This window comes from Convolutriloba macropyga, chromosome 3 (assembly GCF_964194025.1).
Source record: "Convolutriloba macropyga chromosome 3, txConMacr16.3, whole genome shotgun sequence".
Classification (NCBI taxonomy): Eukaryota; Metazoa; Xenacoelomorpha; order Acoela; family Convolutidae; genus Convolutriloba; species Convolutriloba macropyga.
Window position 1 is genome coordinate 74,609,875 of NC_134470.1, and position 19,685 is coordinate 74,629,559.

General features: G+C 38.8%; 1 protein-coding gene and 1 pseudogene across 1 annotated transcript in view; both read left to right on the top strand.

Annotated features, from left to right (window-relative positions):
* Nucleotides 1-19,685, top strand: part of LOC142336460 (uncharacterized) — a 537,002-nt gene that overhangs the window by 277,121 nt on the left and 240,196 nt on the right. The gene's annotated exons all lie outside the window — the stretch shown is intronic.
* Nucleotides 11,846-19,685, top strand: part of LOC142336738 (acetylcholine receptor subunit beta-like 2) — a 46,239-nt pseudogene continuing 38,399 nt past the window's right edge.

The window sequence follows — 19,685 nt, forward strand, 5'->3', positions numbered from 1 at the left end:
ACCATTGGTATTGGTTAACAAAAAATACTGAAAAGTTTATTACAAGAGCTTTACAATGATATTTATTTTAAGCAATTTCAGTTAACATTTTTAACTGAAATTTACCTGAAAAATTAAGGGGGCAGCACCTGAAGTTTTAACTGAACATACCTTAACTTACCTTAATAACACCTTTAATTTTTACCTTAATTTTTAACATAAATTTACCTGACCTAATATAATTTACCTTAAAAGTTCAGGTTAAATAAGCTATTTTTAAGGTAAATTTCAGGTATTTATTCAGGTATTTTTACCTTAAACTTTAAGGTAATTTTTGCGCGTTTTTCATGTAAGTTTAGGTAATGTTACCTTAACTGTTCAGGTGTGTTTTTCAGGTAAATTTAAGGTATGTTCAGGTAAAAGTTCAGGTGGTGCCCCTTTAATTTTTCAGGTAATTTTCAGGTAAAGCTGAGGTTAGTTAAGGTAAGTTAAGGTAAGGCAAAACTGCCTGAACGTTTCAGGCAAGTTAAGATAATTTTTCAGGTAAATTTACCTGAACTTTATTTAGTGTGCAGCAAAAAAACTTGTGAAAAAAAAAGTTTTTATTACCCGGGTCGAGGTTTGGCGGTGAATTTTTGTAATAAATGCGGTGAAATGCGGTGAAAAAAAATTTTTGCCGCGTATTTCTTACATCTTTTTGCGGTGAATGCGGTGAATTGCGGCGAATTTTTTTTTTTTCACCGCGTTCTCTGTATTCTTACAAAAAAGAATCGTCCCCACACGGGTTCGAACCTCTGTCCTCATGCATGCCTTCAACTGCTTAGTCCACTGCTCTAACTGTCACTAACATCTTTGAAATTTCTAGTGAGTTTAAATCAGATTGAGTCAACTTCGGAAATCATATGCGGTGAATTTTCGTAAGAAATGCGGTGAATTTTTGTACGAAATGCGGTGAAATGCGGTGAAATATTTATTTTTACCGCATTCACCGCAATCGCCGCATTTCTTACAAAAATTCACCGCATTCACCGCATTTCTTACGAAAATTTACCCAAAAACCTCGACCCGGGTAGGTTTATAAAATAAGTCTTCATTTTTTGTAATTCTTTTATCACTCTTGCTATTTATCGAGTTTTTTAGGCATTTTACGAAACTAATACAGAATAAAAAAAACATTTTTGTTCTTTGATTGGCATTACACCTGTTATCCTTGAGAGATCGGAATTTTTCCAGTTATATACCTCTTATGGAAAATGTGGCAAAAAAGATTATATTATAATGAAACAAAAGTTTCATTATAGTTTAAACATGGATTAAAAATTTATCTGGTCACGGTCTTGCATTTTTAAACTGTCTGGATTGTCAATTCATAGTGGCACATTCTTCCAGTGTATGTTATTTTGGATAATATATGTCTTCTATTGCACTCTTTCGAACATAGGCGCACATTTTTGAAACATCTGAACTTCTTGTATGATTTCTGGTTTTTCTGTTTTTGACATTTTGTTTCGTCTGGGCCACACATCTGATTGTAGATGCAGTTTTGACTTGTCGCAATTTTGCCTCATAGTCGCGAAATTGTTCCATATTCCCCCAAGGTCGAAAAATACATTCGTTTTGTTGGATTTTTTTGTGGTATTTCGCGTTAACCCGCGTTAATATGAGTCATAATTAAATTTATGGCTGGACCATTTAATCACGGCCAATTTGAATCTTGATAAATTGGATTGTATTTCGATCACCTCATCCCGGGTAGTTCAACGTCTAGGGAACCGAAAGATCTGAATAGTGGGAAGCGTCTGCTCATGATCCCCTGACAGGGAGAGTCAGGGAAGACATGTCTAATGATACGAAACATTTTGGTTAACTTCAGCTTCGGTTTTGCAATCAGGCGCAGACACCTCGCGTCAGAACGCTCCGCCTAAAATACATCAGGTTGCCGATGTATGAAAAATCAAGTATATAAAATTGATTTTGTTGGGATTATCACGATAAATTTTGTACACTAGAGCTGTAAGTGTGTGTGAAGACGAGTACCACTAAGCTAATTGACTTCAGATTTGCTCAAGATTGCCGTTTTCCCGCGGATACAAAATTCAATTACCGAAATGAAAGAAAAAATATTCGGTGATTATTTTGAAAAATGTCCCTCTTGATACTAATAGTGGATTAAAAAGACAATTAACAGATTTGCAATTATTTACAGCACTGTTTACAAGAACAATTAAGTGTTTGAATTTGGCCTCTAGTAATAAATAGCTAACAAAAAGTTTTAGCCTAATTGCTTTCTTAAAATGTTTTTGTTTTCACAAAACGCGAAATTTATTAAAGTTTGCTTTTTAAACATCAGCCACGTAATAAAAACTTTAACGGCAGCTCAACCTTGCAAAAAATGACTTTAGTTAGGATCAAGGCAATTAATTGATAAATATTATAGTTATGTAACTTTGTCCAAATTGTAGGATGCAGGAAATTTTCAAGTAGATACTGCGAGTAAGTTAGATAATTTAGGTCAACTTAGACAAGTTAATTAGGTGTTTGAAATAAGCGTTCTTTCTTAAAGGGTTATTGTTTTGAAGGCGCCAGAGAGGGGAGTTGAGTGATATATCTTAAACAAACAAATTATTGAACAAAAGCAAATTCAGCTGTCAAATTATTGCAATTAATTAGCAAAGTTGTATTTGTGCATCAGGCCAAAGTCGATATGAGTGATTTAAATTTAGAAATAATCTGGAGATCGAAAATTTGAAGTGAACTAGATACTTTGAACATATTGGAATTTCAATTTGAAGTAACTAAAAGAGCGATTTCAAATTTGCAAAACAATTGCACTCCCAAACATGGTAAACTCAACTCCTTAGGCTATAATCATCATTGGACTCTGACAATTTGTCGGGATGTTCCCGTGATGATTGTCCATATATCATAGGGATGCGCGGCTGGTTACAACTTTTCTATCTGGGTTAGTTAAATAGAGTTTTTTGATTTAGACTAAAGAAAAGGGCAATTTATTGATTTCTCAAAACAACACCTAGCAGATCTAAACAGCACCCCATGTAGAGTTATAATCAGCGAACTTTTACCAAATTTTAATGTCAGGTACACCCAATGTCCTTTTAGGCTGGTTTACCCCTTGGGCCAATCCGACCACCAAACCCCGAGCTAATAACACAGGAACTAAAGTGATTTGAAGGTTTTCGATATTTTGGATGGAAAAATGAGTGTTTGAGTATGATATAAGGCTAGTTAAGGGTTGCAATGGGCATCAAGTCTAGACTATTGTATCAGATGATCATGGGAGGGGTTTGAAAAGGTTTTGAAATAAGAATAGGCAGTTTCCGCTAAAAAATAGTTAACATTGAAACGGAATTAGCCTGAGTTCCCCGAAAAATTGGAGTCGAATTGACCTGAAAATTGGGGGATAGGCTAATTTGGGTACGAGGAATCCATTTTTTTTGTCAGTTTTGACCCCACTCCAAACTGCACGGGACTAGTGCACGCCCGTGCTGCGGAACGTTAAATTTGAATTGCTCGTGGAGTATTGGTAGCAGCCTTATGATTTTCATAGGGTTATTGTTACTTTTTAAGGGCTTTCTATTGGTGCTATTTTTCAATTACGGGTGGGGCCGGAAGTTGGTGCTTCGGGATAAACCGAGTGCCGTAACCAGGAATTGGCCTTTTTTGAGCGGCCAAATGACTTAGCGATGGTAAAAATATGATAACCCAGGACAGTTAGTAATACCCACCCCGCTCAATTTAGACGCACCCACGACTCGTTTCGGCACCCACGACTCGTTAAAAAGGTTCAAATTGCAAACAACTCGCAAGGGCTAATCCGAAGGTCAAGAAACTTGGCAGGCAGGTTGGCGGCACCCTATATTTACTAGAAACTTTCATCCGAAAATGTTTTGACTACTACATCGCGAGTTATTAAGTTTGGAATTTTGGGCTCATCCGGGAGGTCGATGGAAAGTGTGCGTAGTCCTTGCTCGCGTTCTATTGGGAGTTAGAGGATAAAAATTTGTCAGTAGGTGCAACGATGGGAGAATTGTCCATGGCAATAATTTATTTTGATCGATTGACCCCTAATTGACCCCTAGAGGTCAAATTGTGAGCTTTTAGGAAAATTAGAGTATTCGGCGGTTTTTAACTGGGGAGATGTGAAAAAGAAATGTTGTGAAAACTCAGAATTACAACTGGTCTTTGTTTTAGGGTTGAGTTTAATTATTTATTCAACACATGATTTTTGACAGGGATTGATGGCTGCTAGTTAATTTGATAGCGGAAATAGAGGAGTAAGAACTTTTCAGAGCAACGTTTAAAGTCTACTAAGCAAAAGCAAACACTGATTGCCATATCAAGTGCATATATCAGATAAAGCGGAGTGGATTTGTTTACATAAGAGTCCAAATGTCTTTTACTTAAGATAAGGAGGAAGTTGAACAATAGTTGGTAGCAATTGAATGACAGCATAATTTGATATTGGTTTGTTTGCATAACAAACAAAGACCTCCAACAGAATATGACAATTTTGAAATGTAAGTTGCAATGTTCAATTAAAAGATTAAGGTTTGTTTGCTTAAGATAAGAGCGTATTTTTTTAGTATAAATTGAATTGACACAGAAATTTGGGAGACTTTGTAGATTTTTGGGAGAACTTCAAGTTTGGACACAAGAGAGATTTTCGCACAAGCGAGAGAAAGTAGTTGGTATAGTGGGACTAAACTTTAAAAGATAGTATGGAAAGCAAAGAAGAGATTGGAAATGAGACTGAAGTCTGCAAGTTTGTAAATGCAAGACCAGTTGGGATACTGCGAGCGATTTTGATTTAGTTCATTTGGGAAGTGAACCGTGGATGTTGTTTTTATTATTATTTTAATTACTATTATAAATTGTGTTAACTTTTTCCTTTCCATTGGACAAGTAATTTTCTAACATTTGTTATCCAAATAACTAGATTTGATATTACGAGCCCCATTGTAAATAAACTTATTTCAAGGCAATCTAGCTTGCAACAGCATACAAGAGTGGAAGAGGGGAAATAGCAGAGTAACAAAGTAACGCTTGCTTCACCAATTCAAAACCTTTGGTTTGTTTTATTTAATTTGTCTTCTGGGCGACAGAGTCCCCTCACTGTTGAGCCTAGCAGAAATTCAGAAGACGACACGAATGTCACTTTTTCGAATATTCTCTTCTAATTGTTTTCTTTTATTTTTAGATCGTCGAACTTGATTAAAATGTCAACATCAGAAGAGTTGCAAGAAACGTTTGAAGTTTGAAGTTGCTTATTTTAGCAAGTAAATGATGATGAATGAGACTTTCAATGCTTTGGAAGCATTAGAATAGTAACATCAATTGAAAGAACATTTTCGAAGTGTTTCAAGGTTATTTTAATCTGTAAGCTATATATCTGTCTTTCAAATATCTAGAAGGTGACTCTGAAACGTCTTTGATCTGTCGAATTAATTTTATTTTTAAATAAAAACAATCATAGCACTTTACAAACGCTCTTTTAAAAATAAAATTTTTAATATTTTGGATCGTTTTTCGTTTCGATTTGTGTTAAATTTCGTTTTGAGTTTAAGACCATTATTAAGATATCTCTTGAAAAATTTTTGTTTATTGTTCTGTTAGACGTGTATTGGGCCACGTTCTACATTTATATAGGTAAACTCAGAACATAATTGCACAACAGCAGAGTTTTTTGCTGAGTAAAACCAACGTTTTAAGTTGTCAACTAAACCAAATATATCAATCCAGATTTTATTGTTTTTATTTTTCCGCTAGTAAAAATATTGGACAAACAGATAAAATTTTTCTCCGCCTTTTCAACAGTGAATTGTGGAGATATGATGTGGGACTGCTCAAAAGTAAAGTGCACCAGTTCCGATCAAAAAACAGCTGATCGGAAATGTTTGACATTACTATTATGAACGCTACAGTTACGCTTGTCTCTTTCCAATACCAATTTCAATAGAAACAAATTCAAATTTGTTTAAATTCTGCCAGATTTCAATTTTACTGAAATGCAAAAAAAAAGAAAACAATCGAAAAATGCTCAAAATTAAATCTAGGTGGTTCAAACCGCGCGAACCATCTATTAAAACGGCTAGTAATATTCTTTATCTTCGTCATCAAGGTTTAGTAGCGCTATTTTAGAGTTAATTTGAAATATTGAATAAATTTGATTCTAAACAGTTCATATTTGATTTTTTTAATCAAATATGCATTAATTCCACGAAAATCAAACAATTCCAAAATTGCACTAATGGCTCGCTCGAGTTCAGAGAGCGAATAGCCGAAGAATACATGATAAGCAAAGATTTATATATGGACCTGGTATGAGATCACTTACCTCATGTAACTCAAGCATGTAACCTCAAAAATATTTATCAGAAATCAGCATCATTATTTATTATCTTATATGAGTGTTTCCAAAGGAAGAAATTTTGAACAAAATTGATGACGTTTTGAAAATATAAAAATAGCTCTTTTTTGCCAATTTAAAAAATTCTCCTCTCGTGTTTTCCGGAAAACTTGAACAATTTTTTTGCAATTTTTGCAACATTTTTGAATGATTAGCAAGAACTAATTCATTTCAAATATGACCAAATAAAATTACAAGGAAAAATTTTGTTCCTGAAAAAATATCATCAATGATTATAGTTTTTCGGTATGAGGAAAAAAAATTACAAATCATTCCAAGATATTTTTTCATAGTATCAAAAATTTTAGGGAGAAATTTTTGGAACACAAATTTGATGATGGAATACCGGACAAATTTGTTGTTGAACATGTTTCGGTGTTTTATGGGATAAATATAATGTGTCAAGCCATTCACAAACAAATTTATAATATCTTGAAAGATGTAATAAGATTTCATGCGACCGAAAAAATGAGCAACAAAAATTATGTAAGACCAGATACGATTCTATTCAGAAAACTAATTTATTCTAAATTTCAGCCCATAAAAGAGCGCAGAGATATTGACTAAAACATCTGTTTAATTCTCTAATTTGTCTCTCCAAGAATAATTTTTGAGAAAAAAATAGACAATTTTATGAGCTCCAAAAAGACAAATTGAACAAGCATTAGGCGTTCAGGTATTCTTTTGACTGTTTGACTGGGAACAGTAGGCATATATTGACTGGCAACAGCGGACACATACTGACTGACAGCAAAGGTATTCTTAAAATTTAATCTGAAAATTTTGCTCCAGACGTTTTTTTTCTGCTCAACAGTTGTAAGGTTCATGTCATTTGGTTTCAGTTTTTGTAGTTTTAATGAAAAAAGTAATGATTTCTCACATGCCTCTGACTATTTCACATGCAGATTTTTGTATTTTTCCTCGCTGCATTTTTTCACAACATCTTTTAAGATAAAATCATATACAGCATTGAGAGTGCCTGATGCATTCTGGTAAAATTCTGATAAAAATGTAATAAGATATTGCACCAAAAAACTCTGGAAATTAATGCATTATGGGATTGTATTCAAATTTTACATTGTCCTTGCATAACTACCAGAAAATTGCAAAATCCATGTTTAGACCTCAATTTTTAAAAAGACACAAAATTTCTATGTGGATGGGGCTAAAATTACCCAGTCAACATTTCGGTTTAAAGTATAAGAAAAGTCGTTTTTTGAACGTTTAGAATCGAAGTCGTTTTCTTAAGTCGTTCAAAGGAGAATTTTTAAAATAATTATTTGATTGTTTCTAATTTTTGTTCCATTCAAGTAAGTTTCAACGGAGCAAGGCTCAGCTGTAATCTAAATTATCACATAGATGAAAAACTGCAACAAGGTTCAAGGCTTTTCTTGAGTTCCTAAAATAGTTTGTCGCTGCTGCACCATATTGTCACGTTATTTCATTGAATGAAACTAGGCAGACAAACTGTAATGATAGTCTTCTCAGTAGCCATGATCTCTTTTGATGGTTTCCTTCCAAAATTATGAAGTATAGTTTTGAAACCAAAAAGAATAGGAATTCATCAGATTTGTAACATTTTAGGAAGAATATTTGCTGACTATGTTATCAGCGTTAGAAAAAATTACTTTGCTTGTAAAATTTCTCAATACAAAAAACAGACCCATGCAATTGTTCATCAACTTATGATTCGAGTTAAGGTATAATCGAGCATTAAGTTTGGGTCAAGCTGAGATCCAGCAGCAAAAATGGGTCGAGCTAAGTTTGAGATGACGATAAAATCAAGCTAAGGTCTTTTCATTGTCAATTTGGGTCGAGCATGGTCTTTTCATGCCCAATTTGGGCCGAACACGGTCTTTTCATAAGTCCAGGCCTAAACCTTGGAAATTATATATCACGTTGATGATTTTTATGATTTATAAGCGACTTTTAATGACTTCAAAAAAGGAGTGGACCCGAGACAATTCCTTACATGACAATAGCTTGAGCATGTAAAAATTGCAAACATTCAGTTTGATTTGATACAGGTGACGATATCAAATCAAACTGAATGTTATCTATCTATATAATGATTAGCATGCTATGTATGGCAGGTGGAAATCAAATAGGGAAGCTCACAAAAATTTTGAGATCGGGTTCATGTGTAGTAAACAAACAAAACTTACAATCAAATGGCCCATTTCGGTTTAGCTATCAACAAATTCAATCCAGCTCTTATGTCTCACCACATTCAGGTCCCTTGAACAATTTAACCGGAATAGCCAGCCAGTATTGGGAACCTACTTCGGAATACCTCAAACTGTATTCCAATTTCCTCAAAGCGTTGTTATCAGCAGTCGCAACTTTGGGTATTTGTTTCACCAAAACCTTTCGCTTGAAACAGACCACTTACCTCTTGTAACTAAACTAGAGCTTAATTCGGAGGTATACACAAACCAAACTTAATACGTGCGCGTATATAACAATTTGGCATAAACGAATATTTAATAAGTTTGGTTTATACTTAAAATTTGTTCATGGTGACTGAATTTAGAGGGGCTTTGAAATTCTACGGTAGGTCAAATTTGAAGAGAAGACGGATTTACAAAATGACGTTCTTGATCAAACATATTAAAGTCGTACATACTATACCACTTGGCATGTAAGCTTTGCAATTCTACAAAGAAACAAACGCCCTAGGTTTGACAACTAATCTTATTGTTTCATCTAAAAACGGCAGCATTGACATTATGGTCGAGTGATAATCAGTTATGAGTTGCTTGAGCTAAATTTGCTCATCAAAGTGTTTCAAAAGTACTTTATATCCTTTAACTAATAGTTATTTCGAATTGTGGCTTCAGGAGAAATATTTTTTGGGACAAAGATGTCCTTTTACCCTATTATTTCTATCACAATCTGCTTCCTGAACTTGGCGACACAACCTGGTTAGTAGTTCGTGATTGGATCCAAAGATTTTGATATAATAATTAATCAGATTTAAACTGGGATTATTACTTCATATATAATTGTCGTTCAGTGCAGATGACAGTGCTGCTGCAATCGAGCACTGATTTTAAGTGAATGTGTTAAAAGTTACCAGAAATATATTTGTCAGTGTTTTTTTTGTCTCTGGTCGTTCGTCAATTTCTGTTTAAAAAAATGTTATTTATTCTTGCTTCAAATAAACATTTAAAAAAATTTTAGCAACCCTCCCAGAACAAGTTTGAATCTTGATCACTAAATCTCAAGTAAAATTAACGTATGGTATCAACAAATCAATGCTGATCACTTTTTGTTACAAGTCATAGGATTTTCCAATTCTTGTAAGCTGGCTGCTAACACCTGTCACGTCTTAGTCACGTCATCGCCAAAAGGTGATAAGTCTATTGACTTATTATTAATATATCATAGAGAATGAAATTTAAAAAATTTTATGCAGAAAAAAATTTAAGAAAAAGTTATTAAAATGTTTTATAATTGAGTAAAGAAAAGAGAAAGATGACATAAATATTTTGGCGGCTAAACGTAGTACATTTGAATGAAACACTTTAACTTTTTCTCAAAAAAGCATTGGTTTCGCGCGCCTGTTTAAGAAGCGGCAGTGCAATCTATGATTCTCTCTCTCTCCCTCTCTCTCTCTCTCTCTCTTCAAAAAATTTCTTTATGTCTTCAAGAAATTCTCATGAAAGCTTGAGTTTCGTCGTTAGGATATATCTGGCTGCCGCCAGTCCAAATGCTGGCTAAATGTTTTGTGTTCAATTAACTGCGAGTAAAACTTAATTTCAGAGCTGCGATTAATGTTGTCTATTTCATAAACTTTCATTCGTTCAACGACTTAAATTTGGCTGGTTTTTCTTCATGACACGACACTCAAGGTAGGTCAATACTTCAGTTTTATTCAAAAAGTAGAAGACTTCCGTTTTTTTTGGAGCTAGATCAAAATCTTTTTCTGACGTTTCAACTGATAAAATATCCACTGATAAAAATCCTTTATTTTAAAAAAACAAAGTTTTATAGGTTTCCTAAAGTTTTGAATTGCCTTATATCTGGTTAAAAATTAAGATTTCATATAGTTGTTTTTTCCAGTCGCCAAAAAATTATCGATGCAAATATTTTATATATAAGATAAAAAAATCCCTATCAAACTAGGGATGTTTATCTTGTTTTATCTTGTAAGTTTCTAACATTCTTTCAAGAGGATACATCGTCCTGAAAGATTTTTACAAGATAATCATTGGTCTTACAAGATTTTTACAAACATTAACATTTGTATTGCAAGATTCATACAAGATAACCATGCGTCTTGTGTGATGCTTGCTAGAACAAAATTTGTTTTCAGAGAGTGTTGCAACAAACTAGCAAAAAAAATCAACTTTGGAAGAAAGCAGCGTAAAATTGTTTTTCAATAGTTGAAAGCCAAAAATCTACACGATCTACACGTTTTTGTGAAGTTCAGCTTGATGATCACTAATAATGAAACACTAAGGATCCTGCTTTCTCGTGTTCGTAAGATTTGGTTTTAAAAAAATACATCTAAGTTAAAAAGTACTAATTCGGCATTTTCTTCGAAACAGCGCCATCAAAGTATCGTGAAAAAAAAACTATAATAATTCATTTCACGTTTGTGGAATCTGCTATTTTCTGGCCATGTACCAAAAATAGCTATTAATAATTTCGTTGTCAGGATACAATATGAGTTGGTTTTCTTGGAAGCCAATGTTCAAGTTAATAGTGGACGAAAAAATCACTCAAATACGCGCAAACATTTCTCGCAATCATTAAATGAAGAGTAGCTCACACAAACGAATCAGTGAGAGTGTAGCTCAACCGGAACGAATTTTGAAGAACTTCATAAGACCATCTTTTGCAAAAACCTTTTAAGTTGTTACTAGTTAACCATCCCGTCTTGCCCCGGGAATTCTGTGGTACAAAATTAAACTTTGAATAACTGTGAGTTTAATTTCATCATTCTATTTTTCTATGATTTGTGTTTGGTGAGACTATTTATGCTCTCCTACAGTTTTTCTTCTCAAATCTTTGATGTACTTTGGATTGATGGAACTCGTCATTTCAGAGCTAAGAATTCAAATGTAAAATAATCACACAAAAATGATCATCCATTCCCTATAATGCACACCTCAGTCCAAATAGTAAAAGCAAAATAAGTTCAAAAACGATCATCCCTACCAAAAAGCACAATTCCCCCACACCACTTTCCCAGAAAATTTCCAAGCAATCAGAGAACCCAGGATGAGGTCCTCGACTGGAAACAGATATTGGCCAGACGGACTTGGGTCGCGAACACGAGAGTTCAGACCATGCGCTCGGTCGCTTCGGACCCCCCAGTCCGCGACCCAGGTCTTTTGGGCCCATATCCGCTTTGGGTCGAGAACTTCATCCTGGGAATCGTTTTTTTTTTCTTTTTTTGCTATCAAAATTTCAACTAGCTTATGTCTCATTATGAGAAGTCTGTTTGTGGATGGTAAATTAGAGTTTATAACTAAATAAATAAAATCCGTGCAATTCCTATAAATAAGTTTCCCTATACTTCCTGTAACAGGTGGTTAAGTTCTGAGCAAGGCGAGGGAGCTAGAGAGTGACCTGTTTGAGAACTATAGACGCTTTGTAAAGCCAAGGGACAACCAATAAGAGCCAGTTGTGGTCCACTACACCTCAGTTGTGCAACAGCTGGTGGATGTCGAGGTGGAAACACAAAGGGTCACTCTTGGTAAGAAGTGCTATTTTTAGTTACCTGAAACCCGGGTCTAGGCTTCCACCGTTAAAAATCGGTAAAAAGAGTGGAAAGAGTGGACAAATTAGATTTTTCCACCTTTGGTTCACCGATTTTTAACATCGTTACATCGCATAGTTCTAAGGCGAGGTGCCAGGCGGAAGTGACCTCTGATCAGGTCCAAGTCAAACGCACACGGTCTGCTTCCAGACCAAAATTACAGGGTGTGGAAATTGTTTCGAGTGCACACAAGTGTGATCAGAGGTCACTTCGGTCTGAGGACGGTCTTATCAGAGGTCACTTCCGGATGGCCAAGGCCTTATCAGAGGTCACTTCCAGATGGTTTAGGTCTGATCAGAGGTCACTTCCAGATGGTTTTTGTCTGATCAGAGGCCACTTCCAGATGGTTTTTGTCTGATCAGAGGCCACTTCCAGATGGTTTTTGTCTGATCAGAGGTCAATTCCAGATGGTTTAGGTCTGATCAGAGGTCACTTCCAGATGGTTTTTGTCTGATCAGAGGTCACTTCCTGATGGTTTAGGTCTGATCAGAGGTCACTTCCAGGTGGTTTAGGTCTGATCAGAGGTCACTTCCAGAAGGTTTTTGTCTGATCAGAGGCCACTTCCAGATGGTTTTTGTCTGATCAGAGGCCACTTCCAGATGGTTTTTGTCTGATCAGAGGCCACTTCCAGGTGGTTTTTATCTGATCAGAGGCCACTTCCAGATGGTTTTTGTCTGATCAGAGGCCACTTCCAGATGGTTTTTATCTGATCAGAGGTCACTTCCAGATGGTTTTGGTCTGATCAGAGGTCACTTCCAGATGGTTTTTGTCTGATCAGAGGTCACTTCCAGATGGTTGTTGTCTGATCAAAGGACACTTCCAGATAGTTTTTGTCTGATCAGAGGTCACTTCCAGATGGGTTTTGTCTGATCAGAGGCCACTTTCAGATGGTTTTTGTCTGATCAGAGGTCACTTCCAGATGGTTTAGGTCTGATCAGAGGTCACATCCAGATGGTTTAGGTCTGATCAGAGGTCACCTCCAGATGGTTTTTCTCTGATCAGAGGCCACTTCCAGATGGTTTTTGTATGATCAGAGGTCACTTACAGATGGTTTAGGTCTGATCAGAGGTCACATCCAGATGGTTTAGGTCTGATCAGAGGTCACCTCCAGATGGTTTTTGTCTGATCAGAGGCCACTTCCAGATGGTTTTTGTCTGATCAGAGGTCACTTCCAGATGGTTTTTGTCTGATCAGAGGTCACTTCCAGATGGTTTAGGTCTGATCAGAGGTCACTTCCAGATGGGTTTTGTCTGATCAGAGGCCACTTCCAGATGGTTTTTGTCTGATCAGAGGTCACTTCCAGATGGTTTAGGTCTGATCAGAGGTCACTTCCAGATGGTTTAGGTCTGATCAGAGGTCACCTCCAGATGGTTTTTGTCTGATCAGAGGTCACTTCCAGCTGGTTTTTGTCTGATCAGAGGTCACTTCCAGATGGTTTAGGTCTGATCAGAGGTCACTTCCAGATGGTTTAGGTCTGATCAGAGGTCACTTCCAGATGGGTTTTGTCTGATCAGAGGCCACTTCCAGATGGTTTAGGTCTGATCAGAGGTCACTTCCAGATGGGTTTTGTCTGATCAGAGGCCACTTCCAGATGGTTTTTGTCTGATCAGAGACCACTTCCAGATGGTTAAGGTCTGATCAGAGGTCACTTCCAGATGGTTTAGGTCTGATCAGAGGTCACTTCCAGATGGTTTTTGTCTGATCAGAGGCCACTTCCAGATGGTTTTTGTCTGATCAGAGGTCACTTCCAGATGGTTTTTGTTTGATCAGAGGCCACTTCCAGATGGTTTTTCTCTGATCAGAGGCCACTTCCAGATGGTTTTTGTCTGATCAGAGGTCACTTCCAGATGGTTTAGGTCTGATCAGAGGTCACTTCCAGATGGTTTTTGTCTGATCAGAGGCCACTTCCAGATGGATTTTGTCTGATCAGAGGCCACTTCCAGATGGTTTTTGTCTGATCAGAGGTCACTTCCAGATGGTTTTTGTCTGATCAGAGGTCACTTCCAGATGGTTTAGGTCTGATCAGAGGTCACTTCCAGATGGTTTTTGTCTGATCAGAGGTCACTTCCAGATGGTTGTTGTCTGATCAAAGGCCACTTCCAGATGGTTTTTGTCTGATCAGAGGTCACTTCCAGATGGGTTTTGTCTGATCAGAGGCCACTTCCAGATGGTTTTTATCTGATCAGAGGTCACTTCCAGATGGTTTAGGTCTGATCAGAGGTCACATCCAGATGGTTTAGGTCTGATCAGAGGTCACCTCCAGATGGTTTTTGTCTGATCAGAGGCCACTTCCAGATGGTTTTTGTCTGATCAGAGGTCACTTCCGGATGGTTTAGGTCTGATCAGAGGTCACATCCAGATGGTTTAGGTCCGATCAGAGGTCGCCTCCAGATGGTTTTTGTCTGATCAGAGGCCACTTCCAGATGGTTTTTGTCTGATCAGAGGTCACTTCGAGATGGTTTTTGTCTGATCAGAGGTCACTTCCAGATGGTTTAGGTCTGATAAGAGGTCACTTCCAGATGGGTTTTGTCTGATCAGAGGCCACTTCCAGATGGTTTTTGTCTGATCAGAGGTCACTTCCAGATGGTTTAGGTCTGATCAGAGGTCACATCCAGATGGTTTATGTCTGATCAGAGGTCACCTCCAGATGGTTTTTGTCTGATCAGAGGCCACTTCCAGATGGTTTTTGTCTGATCAGAGGTCACTTCCAGATGGTTTAGGTCTAATCAGAGGTAACTTCCAGATGGTTTAGGTCTGATCAGAGGTCACTTCCAGATGGGTTTTGTCTGATCAGAGGCCACTTCCAGATGGTTTAGGTCTGATCAGAGGTCACTTCCAGATGGGTTTTGTCTGATCAGAGGCCACTTCCAGATGGTTTTTGTCTGATCAGAGGTCACTTCCAGATGGTTTAGGTCTGATCAGAGGTCACTTCCAGATGATTTTTGTCTGATCAGAGGCCACTTCCAGATGGATTTTGTCTGATCAGAGGCCACTTCCAGATGGTTTTTGTCTGATCAGAGGTCACTTCCAGATGATTTTTGTTTGATCAGAGGCCACTTCCAGATGGTTTTTCTCTGATCAGAGGCCACTTCCAGATGGTTTTTGTCTGATCAGAGGTCACTTCCAGATGGTTTAGGTCTGATCAGAGGTCACTTCCAGATGGTTTTTGTCTGATCAGAGGCCACTTCCAGATGGATTTTGTCTGATCAGAGGCCACTTCCAGATGGTTTTTGTCTGATCAGAGGTCACTTCCAGATGGTTTTTGTCTGATCAGAGGTCACTTCCAGATGGTTTAGGTCTGATCAGTGGTCATTTCCAGATGGTTTTTGTCTGATCAGAGGTCACTTCCAGATGGTTGTTGTCTGATCAAAGGCCACTTCCAGATGGTTTTTGTCTGATCAGAGGTCACTTCCAGATGGGTTTTGTCTGATCAGAGGCCACTTCCAGATGGTTTTTGTCTGATCAGAGGTCACTTCCAGATGGTTTAGGTCTGATCAGAGGTCACATCCAGATGGTTTAGGTCTGATCAGAGGTCACCTCCAGATGGTTTTTGTCTGATCAGAGGCCACTTCCAGATGGTTTTTGTCTGATCAGAGGTCACTTCCAGATGGTTTAGGTCTGATCAGAGGTCACATCCAGATGGTTTAGGTCCGATCAGAGGTCGCCTCCAGATGGTTTTTGTCTGATCAGAGGCCACTTCCAGATGGTTTTTGTCTGATCAGAGGTCACTTCCAGATGGTTTTTGTCTGATCAGAGGTCACTTCCAGATGGTTTAGGTCTGATCAGAGGTCACTTCCAGATGGGTTTTGTCTGATCAGAGGCCACTTCCAGATGGTTTTTGTCTGATCAGAGGTCACTTCCAGATGGTTTAGGTCTGATCAGAGGTCACATCCATATGGTTTAGGTCTGATCAGAGGTCACCTCCAGATGGTTTTTGTCTGATCAGAGGCCACTTCCAGATGGTTTAGGTCTGATCAGAGGTCACTTCCAGATGGGTTTTGTCTGATCAGAGGCCACTTCCAGATGGTTTTTGTCTGATCAGAGACCACTTCCAGATGGTTTAGGTCTGATCAGAGGTCACTTCCAAATGGTTTTTGTCTGATCAGAGGCCACTTCCAGATGGTTTTTGTCTGATCAGAGGTCACTTCCATATGGTTTTTGTTTGATCAGAGGCCACTTCCAGATGGTTTTTCTCTGATCAGAGGCCACTTCCAGATGGTTTTTGTCTGATCAGAGGTCACTTCCAGATGGTTTAGGTCTGATCAGAGGTCACTTCCAGATGGTTTTTGTCTGATCAGAGGCCACTTCCAGATGGATTTTGTCTGATCAGAGGCCACTTCCAGATGGTTTTTGTCTGATCAGAGGTCACTTCCAGATGGTTTTTGTCTGATCAGAGGTCACTTCCAGATGGTTTAGGTCTGATCAGAGGTCACTTCCAGATGGGTTTTGTCTGATCAGAGGCCACTTCCAGATGGTTTTTGTCTGATCAGAGGTCACTTCCGGATGGTTTAGGTCTGATCAGAGGTCACATCCAGATGGTTTAGGTCTGATCAGAGGTCACCTCCAGATGGTTTTTGTCTGATCAGAGGCCATTTCCAGATGGTTTTTGTCTGATCAGAGGTCACTTCCAGATGGTTTAGGTCTGATCAGAGGTCACTTCCAGATGGTTTAGGTCTGATCAGAGGTCACTTCCAGATGGTTTTTGTCTGATCAGAGGTCACTTCCAGATGGTTTAGGTCTGATCAGAGGTCACTTCCAGATGGGTTTTGTCTGATCAGAGGTCACTTCCAGATGGTTTAGGTCTGATCAGAGGTCACTTCCAGATGGTTTTTGTCTGATCAGAGGCCACTTCCAGATGGTTTTTGTCTGATCAGAGATCACTTCCAGACGGTTTTTGTTTGATCAGAGGCCACTTCCAGATGGTTTTTCTCTGATCAGAGGCCACTTCCAGATGGTTTTTGTCTGATCAGAGGTCACTTCCAGATGGTTTAGGTCTGATCAGAGGTCACTTCCAGATGGTTTTTGTCTGATCACAGGCCACTTCCAGATGGATTTTGTCTGATCAGAGGCCACTTCCAGATGGTTTTTGTCTGATCAGAGGTCACTTCCAGATAGTTTTTGTCTGATCAGAGGTCACTTCCAGATGGTTTAGGTCTGCTCAGAGGTCACTTCCAGATGGGTTTTGTCTGATCAGAGGCCACTTCCAGATGGTTTTTGTCTGATCAGAGGTCACTTCCAGATGGTTTAGGTCTGATCAGAGGTCACATCCAGATGGTTTAGGTCTGATCAGAGGTCACCTCCAGATGGTTTTTGTCTGATCAGAGGTCACTTCCAGATGGGTTTTGTCTGATCAGAGGCCACTTCCAGATGGTTTAGGTCTGATCAGAGGTCACTTCCAGATGGGTTTTGTCTGATCAGAGGTCACTTCCAGATGGTTTTTGTTTGATCAGAGGCCACTTCCAGATGGTTTTTCTCTGATCAGAGGCCACTTCCAGATGGTTTTTGTCTGATCAGAGGTCACTTCCAGATGGTTTAGGTCTGATCAGAGGTCACTTCCAGATGGTTTTTGTCTGATCGGAGGCCACTTTCAGATGGATTTTGTCTGATCAGAGGCCACCTCCAGATGGTTTTTGTCTGATCAGAGGTCACTTCCAGATGGTTTTTGTCTGATCAGAGGTCACTTCCAGATGGTTTAGGTCTGATCAGAGGTCACTTCCAGATGGGTTTTGTCTGATCAGAGGCCACTTCCAGATGGTTTTTGTCTGATCAGAGGTCACTTCCAGATGGTTTAGGTCTGATCAGAGGTCACATCCAGATGGTTTAGGTCTGATCAGAGGTCACCTCCAGATGGTTTTTGTCTGATCAGAGGCCACTTCCAGATGGTTTTTGTCTGATCAGAGGTCACTTCCAGATGGTTTAGGTCTGATCAGAGGTCACTTCCAGATGGTTTAGGTCTGATCAGAGGTCACTTCCAGATCGGTTTTGTCTGATCAGAGGCTACTTCCAGATGGTTTAGGTCTGATCAGAGGTCACTTCCAGATGGGTTTTGTCTGATCAGAGGCCACTTCCAGATGGTTTTTGTCTGATCAGAGACCACTTCCAGATGGTTAAGGTCTGATCAGAGGTCACTTCCAGATGGTTTAGGTCTGATCAGAGGTCACTTCCAGATGGTTTTTGTCTGATCAGAGGCCACCTCCAGATGGTTTTTGTCTGATCAGAGGTCACTTCCAGATGGTTTTTGTTTGATCAGAGGCCACTTCCAGATGGTTTTTCTCTGATCAGAGGCCACTTCCAGATGGTTTTTGTCTGATCAGAGGTCACTTCCAGATGGTTTAGGTCTGATCAGAGGAAACTTCCAGATGGTTTAGGTCTGATCAGAGATCACTTCCATATGGTTTTTTTCTGATCAGAGGCCACTTCCAGATTGATTTTGTCTGATCAGAGGCCACTTCCAGATGGTTTTTGTCTGATCAGAGGTCACTTCCAGATGGTTTTTGTCTGATCAGAGGTCACTTCCAGATGGTTTAGGTCTGATCAGAGGTCACTTCGAGATGGGTTTTGTCTGATCAGAGGCCACTTCCAGATGGTTTTTGTCTGATCAGAGGTCACTTCCAGATGGTTTAGGTCTGATCAGAGGTCACATCCAGATGGTTTAGGTCTGATCAGAGGTCACCTCCAGATGGTTTTTGTCTGATCAGAGGCCACTTCCAGATGGTTTTTGTCTGATCAGAGGTCACTTCCAGATGGTTTATGTCTGATCAGAGGTCACTTCCAGATGGTTTAGGTCTGATCAGAGGTCACTTCCAGATGGGTTTTGTCTGATCAGAGGCCACTTCCAGATGGTTTAGGTCTGATCAGAGGTCCCTTCCAGATTGGTTTTGTCTGATCAGAGGCCACTTCCAGATGGTTTTTTGTCTGATCAGAGACCACTTCCAGATGGTTAAGGTCTGATCAGAGGTCACTTCCAGATGGTTTAGGTCTGATCAGAGGTCACTTCCAGATGGTTTTTGTCTGATCAGAGGCCACTTCCAGATGGTTTTTGTCTGATCAGAGGTCACTTCCAGATGGTTTTTGTTTGATCAGAGGCTACTTCCAGATGGTTTTTCTCTGATCAGAGGCCACTTCCAGATGGTTTTTGTCTGATCAGAGGTCACTTCCAGATGGTTTAGGTCTGATCAGAGGTCACTTCCAGATGGTTTTTGTCTGATCAGAGGCCACTTCCAGATGGATTTTGTCTGATCAGAGGCCACTTCCAGATGGTTTTTGTCTGATCAGAGGTCACTTCCAGATAGTTTAGGTCTGATCAGAGGTCACTTCCAGATGGTTTTTGTCTGATCAGAGGTCACTTCCTGATGGTTTAGGTCTGATCAGAGGTCACTTCCAGATGGTTTAGGTCTGATCAGAGGTCACTTCCAGATGGTTTTTGTCTGATCAGAGACACTTCCAGATGGTTTTTGTCTGATCAGAGGCCACTTCCAGATGGTTTTTGTCTAATCAGAGGCCACTTCC